Source organism: Piliocolobus tephrosceles, chromosome 1, assembly GCF_002776525.5.
Source record: "Piliocolobus tephrosceles isolate RC106 chromosome 1, ASM277652v3, whole genome shotgun sequence".
Taxonomy (NCBI): Eukaryota; Metazoa; Chordata; class Mammalia; order Primates; family Cercopithecidae; genus Piliocolobus; species Piliocolobus tephrosceles.
In genome coordinates, this window is record NC_045434.1 from 139,700,036 (window position 1) to 139,706,048 (window position 6,013).

Here is a 6,013-nt window from a genome sequence, read left to right on the forward strand (position 1 = left end):
GTTCTGTGGTATATGTAGTTTTGCTTATTAGAATTTGTCACAGTTGTTTTATGATGCAACTTTCTGGAATACGTTAAGTCAATTACCATTCACCTGTTAGCTTCTAGCTTCTAAATTTTGGGAGTTGTCTATTTCTTCCTCTTTTTACTTTTAAACACTCACTTTACTATAATATTAGTAGGATTTCAGGAGAGAAAATATAAATATGTGTATCCCATCTTCCATCCCTAGAACTCTTTTTTTTTTTTTTTTTTTTTTTGTATTTTTCAAAACCAGAACATTTATTGCATGACTAATCGCTGACATTCTTAAGATGAACTGGATGCTGCAACAGCTGCCCTCTTGGGTTTAGGTGTTGTTCCTTCACGGAATCCATGCCTGAATCTGCGGTATACAATTTTTAGGTGCCTCATTCGACCAGTTCCGGTGGTATTTCGTCTTTTAGCCTTGGCACTCCAGTTATACTTTCTCTTGCGCTTGGCAGGGTAGCCACATTTGCCACAGGTCGACTTCTGAAGGTGGTAGGCCTTAGAGCCACAGCTGCGGCACAATGTGTGCGTCTTATTGCGACGCTTTCCAAACGATGACGTTCCCTTCGTCATCTCGCTTCTGCAGCCGAGACCAGAGAGACCATCCCTAGAACTCTTAATTAGCCCTCTACTCGTCCGTATTAATGAGACTATTAAAAAAAATTTTTTGATGCCATTGTAAAGATTATGAGTTGATACCTGTAAAGACACCAAACGATGAGTCTGTTATGCTATTATATGCACTCAATAAATATTTGTTCTTCCCTCCCTTTTGAAGCAGCAACTACAATCCTCTCTTACACTTTCTTCCTGGCTGTCCCTTTACTGATAAAGATACCGAGGATCAGAGAAGTGCAAATCAGTTCTCCAGGAGCATATAATCTATTCATGTCAAAGAGACTTTAATCTTTTCCCTTCTTGCCTTTTTGTACACGTCATTTACTTTCAGTCTGTACTCTTATATGTAAGGATGTTGGTTTTCGTTTTGCAAAATACAGCATTTTATCTAACAAGTGAGTAAACTGTGGTTGCAAATGATATTATACAAATGGCCAAAGATGCTTCATTTAAAAGAAAATATCATTGATCATCCATGATGACAACTAGCTAATTAAACAGGCCACAATATCCATAGCTGACCATGGATTGGCAGCAGCTGTCTTAAATGACACACAGAATTTGCACACTTCTCCAAACTGAGTAGGAATATAGCTATTTCTAAGGGGATCACCTCTTGCCACATAAGGTGCTCCATTTTTCTCCCATGCTGTAGTCAGCATGCTGGTGCCAGACAGACTGGATAAGCTCCACAAACTAAATTCTTGGGTCTCACCCTCATACATAATGGTTTCATAGTTCCTGCTGCAGTACAGCAACCTAGAACTTCATTTTAAAAGTTCTCAGGTGATTCAAGGTGCAGCCAGATTTAGAAGCCACTCTAGTAGACTACACGCCATCTAGATAGAGCAGAAGCAAATGGGTGTTTTTTCAATGGGTCCGTGAAACGTCCCAGGAAAAGTCTTTGGAAGTTTCTATTTTAGATTTCCATTTCAGCTTTCTATTTCAGTGGTTCCAAAAGATCGTTTGAGTGGATTTTCTCCTTGATTTTATAACTCTGAGCACGATCTCTCACCCTGGATGACTGAACAGAAGAAGGAGCTGAAGCAGTAAGGCAGGCACTCAGGGCCTCTGAGCATTACCATATTCCAGAGCAGCTTTTCCAGCAAAGACAAATGCCATGTGCTCTCAACACTATGATGAATGAAACAGCAGCTTCACTGTTGCCACCTAGAAATTAAATAGAGAGGGCTAACTGCTGGAGATGCTCTTTGAGTTGAACATATTGGTGTTCCAGGAAAAATGCTGTCATCTAGAGATTGCACCTCATTAAATTTGTATATCATTTTATTGTTTTAGAAACTACATTTAATAAGGTCCTCATGAGGGATCAAAGCAACCGATTACCTCTGCCCTTGTAAAGGAAAGAAATTTTACCTGAACAAGGGTGTATAGGGAAGTCTAGGTCATTATACTCATACTTCTTTTCTTACGAACTTAAGTTTGCTATAAATTATTGTGAATTTAGCATAAGGTCCATATGGTGTATTTGCAGATGTTAAGCTGGAAATGAACACTTCAAAGAGAATCACAGAATTTTATTGCCAAAAAGAACTACAGATTATGCTGTCTACTTCAAAATCCTCACTTTATTGGCAAATAAACTGAGGCTTAGAAAGCCGAAAAGGTTTATCTATGGTCATATATCTAGTAGGTGACATCGGAACCAGATCTTTTAACACCTGGAGGAATTTTACTCCCAGTGTGTCACTTTTCCCAAGCTGTGTTCTGAAAACCACAGGTGTCCCAAAAAACATTACTAAGTGTTTGATGGGAGGAAAGAGGACTGGGGAAGACATATAACGGTTTGAGTATATATATTGAATTTCCACAAGGGGTAAGTGTGGACAGTCTTTTCTAAATATTTCACTAAGTACAACCATTGTCACTTTCACAGGGATTCATAGGACACTTTGAGAAATCACCTCTATCCTTTGTGGCTAAATTCTGTTTTTCTGTGTAGTCAGCCTCATGGAGAATATAGTGCTAAATCATGTTAATTCAATGTAGATTTCTTTCTTGTTACTTTTTGGACACCAATATCTAACAGTTTACTTGTGAATAGACAAGATATTATACTAGGGTTCAAAAGATATTATAAAATTCTGCCCTAAAGAGTTGTAGCGAGACTGAAGTTCTTTGGGGGAATATTTTTGTAGTTTCAATTTCTATGCTGTTTTCTGCTGCAAATCTGCAGGGGCTGCTACATTTGTGTATGAGATCAGGAACGATGCAGTTACATGACTGAACCATTTTGGAAATTCTTGACCTTGATCTATACAGAATATTTCTACCCTTGCTTTAACTGTGCTATTATTGTTCCCATTTCTCCTGTTTCTATTTTTCCTTTAATGTGCCTTGAGCTTCTCAGATGAAAAGATTATCAGAAGTACAAAGTCCTGTATTATTACTACAAGCATAAGACCGTCTCTCTTCAGTTCATCAGTGAAACTTTTGTCCATTGACTAAGAGTGGTCTACATTTTTTTGAAGTATGCTACCAATATATATCTGAGAACTTATAAAAATTTTGAAGGACCTGTATAGAATTGTGCTATGTCTTTTGAATGCTCAAATGCTGGTTTCTAGAATTATATGTTTAGTTTCTCTATAGACATTTCAAATGTAGCTTTTCCCCTTTTTTGTCCAGATGGATAGGAATCATTATGTAAATCAATATTCTTCCTTAACAAATGGGGAAATGTTTCTTATTTCAAAGCTATTGACAATTTTAGTCAGTGCTGCCATCAAATTAGAAGGCCATTAATAAAGACAGTCAGAGAGAAAAATCTGTATTTGCTTACTTTGCTCCTTCTCATACTTATTGTTAAGAATACACTGGTTAGAGCCCTTGGGCCAATAGCAATTTTCTGAGGAGTGTCTTCTGTGAAGGCCACATAACTCTAAAGAAAATCTAGACATTGGGATAACTGGGAACACACAGTAATCCTTTTATCAGCCTGCAAGCTCTCAAATATAGAACTTGACCCCACGCCTTTTTATTCGTATTCCTCTCCCAGTGCCACTATAATTCCAATCTCTCAAGGCAGAAATTTTATAAAGAACTCATTCTTTCTTTTCCTTCATCACCATATCCTCAATCTCTGATCACTGCCATATTTCCTTCAGTATTTCTCTCTTTTTTATGATTTTTAAAATTATACTTTAAGTTCTGGGATACATATGCAGAATGTGCAAGTTTGTTACATAGGTATACACATGCCATGGTTGTTTGCTGCATCCATCAACCCATCATCTACATTAGGTATTTCTCCTAGTGCTATCCCTCCCTAGCCCCCCACCCACGGACAGGCCCTGATGCATGATGTTCCCTTCCCTGTGTCCATGTGTTCTCATTGTTCAACTCCCACTTATGAGTGAGAATACGCGGTGTTTGGTTTTCTGTTCCTCTGTTAGTTTGCTGAGAATGATGGTTTCCAGCTTCATCCATGTCCATGCAAAGGACATGAACTCATCCTTTTTTGTGTCTGCATGGTATTCCGTGGTATGTATGTGCCACATTTTCGTTTTCTAATCTGTCATTGATGGGCATTTGGGTTGGTTCCCAGTCTTTGCTATTGTGAGCAGTGCTGCAATAAACATATGTGAGCATATGTCTTTATAGTAGAATGATTTATAATCCTTTGGGTATATACTCAGTAATGGGATGGCTGGGTCAAATGGTATTTCTGGATCTAGATCCTTGAGGAATCACCACACTGTTTTCCACAATGGTTGAACTAATGTACACTCCCACCAACACTGTAAAAGCATTCGTATTTCTCCACAGCCTCTCTAGCACCTGTTGTTTCCTGACTTCTTAATGATCGCCATTCTAACTGGTGTGAGATGTTATCTCATTGTGGTTTTGATTTGCATTTCTCTAATGACCAGTGATGATGAACTTTTTTTCATGTTTGTTGGCTGCATAAATGTCTTCTTTTGAGAAGTGTCTGTTCACATCCTTCACCTACTTTTTGATGGGGTTGTTTGTTTTTTTCTTGTAAATCTGTTTAAGTTCTTTGTAGGTTCTGGATATTAGCCCTTTGTCAGATGGATAGATAGCAAAAATTTCTTCCATTCTGTAGGTTGCCTGTTCTCCCTTATACACTCTGTTCTCTCTTATACACTCTGTTCTCTCTTATACACTCTGTTCTCTCTTATACACATTTCCTTGGTATCTTTAGGAACTTGTAGTGTTTACTGTCTTATACCTGGGTTACTGCATATCCTGCTGTCTGATCTTTTTAAAAAATTTTTCTGGTCTTCCAACTCAGGTTGTAAATTTCTTAAGGGCAGTCACAGTCTTATGCTTCTTTTGTGTACCCTATCACAGTCTGAGAACTTCACTGGAGCTCAAAAATACTTGCTTATTTTGATTCATTCAAGGCCAGCGATAGTGGAAAGGTCAAACGAAGCACTAGAGGAGATAGTCTTATCATTTGAATCCAATTACAGAAATTCTAGATTTTACATTTCACAGTGAGTTTAATAACACTGATCTCTGGCATGAGATGAACAAAAGTAGTACAATGACATGGAAGTGAGGGCCCTTAGAGTTAAGGTAGGTTAAGATTGTAGAAAAAGAATAAGTAATTTACACTACTAGTGTTAATGGTGTTATTATCTGCAGCTCAAGGCTATTTTACCACCTTGAAAATGTATCTTCTCTTATATTCACATTTCATTAGAAGTGACCTTTCACGTAGAATAAAGAAGAATGGCAAGAGTTTTTAGTTAAAATATTGACCCTGATTCTTTTCCCTAGAGGGTCAGAGAGCAGATTCTCATGAACTCTCAAGAGCTCTCAAGAGCAGTAGAGTTTTGCAGTAGTCAGGGTGGTCAGGAAACAGAGAAGAATGTCTTGCCCCAGCACTTTTTCTCTGATGTAGTAAATGGGGTCGAGTGACCCCACTTCAGGTTAGGGCTGGAGAAGATAATAGAAGGAGACATGTGTAAGCACAAAGATAACACTTCAAATAAAATTTCACATCATGCTATAAGATCACACTGCAACAAAAGCCAGAGGCAGGAAGCCCAGACCTTGTGCCCAGCTCTCTCAACAAAGCGATCTGTGAGCCCGTCATTTCTCCTGTTCGATCCTGGGCTTCTCACCTATGCAATAGATAGTGCTAATGACACCTGGGAGGAAAGTTGTGAGATAGAATGAAATGCAGATTTTCTCCATGTAATGAATTTTCTTTTGACAAATTAATAAGCAGACTATTTTGTCATATATGGCAAAATAACCTGCAATAGAAACACTTAAAAAATGTATGGCCTAAAATGTGGAGAGAATGTTCCCAGATATGCCATGACCATGGAGGGACGTGGTGACTCAGAACTCCCAGTTCAGCAGGGGCTCAT

The 6,013-nt window shown here is 38.3% G+C and overlaps 1 pseudogene across 1 annotated transcript; it reads right to left on the minus strand.

Annotated features, from left to right (window-relative positions):
- Positions 1-236: 236 nt before the first annotated feature.
- On the minus strand, positions 237-635 carry LOC111539536 (annotated as a pseudogene). The gene has a single exon (XR_002730707.2). The product of XR_002730707.2 is annotated as a 60S ribosomal protein L37 pseudogene (transcript).
- Positions 636-6,013: the final 5,378 nt, after the last annotated feature.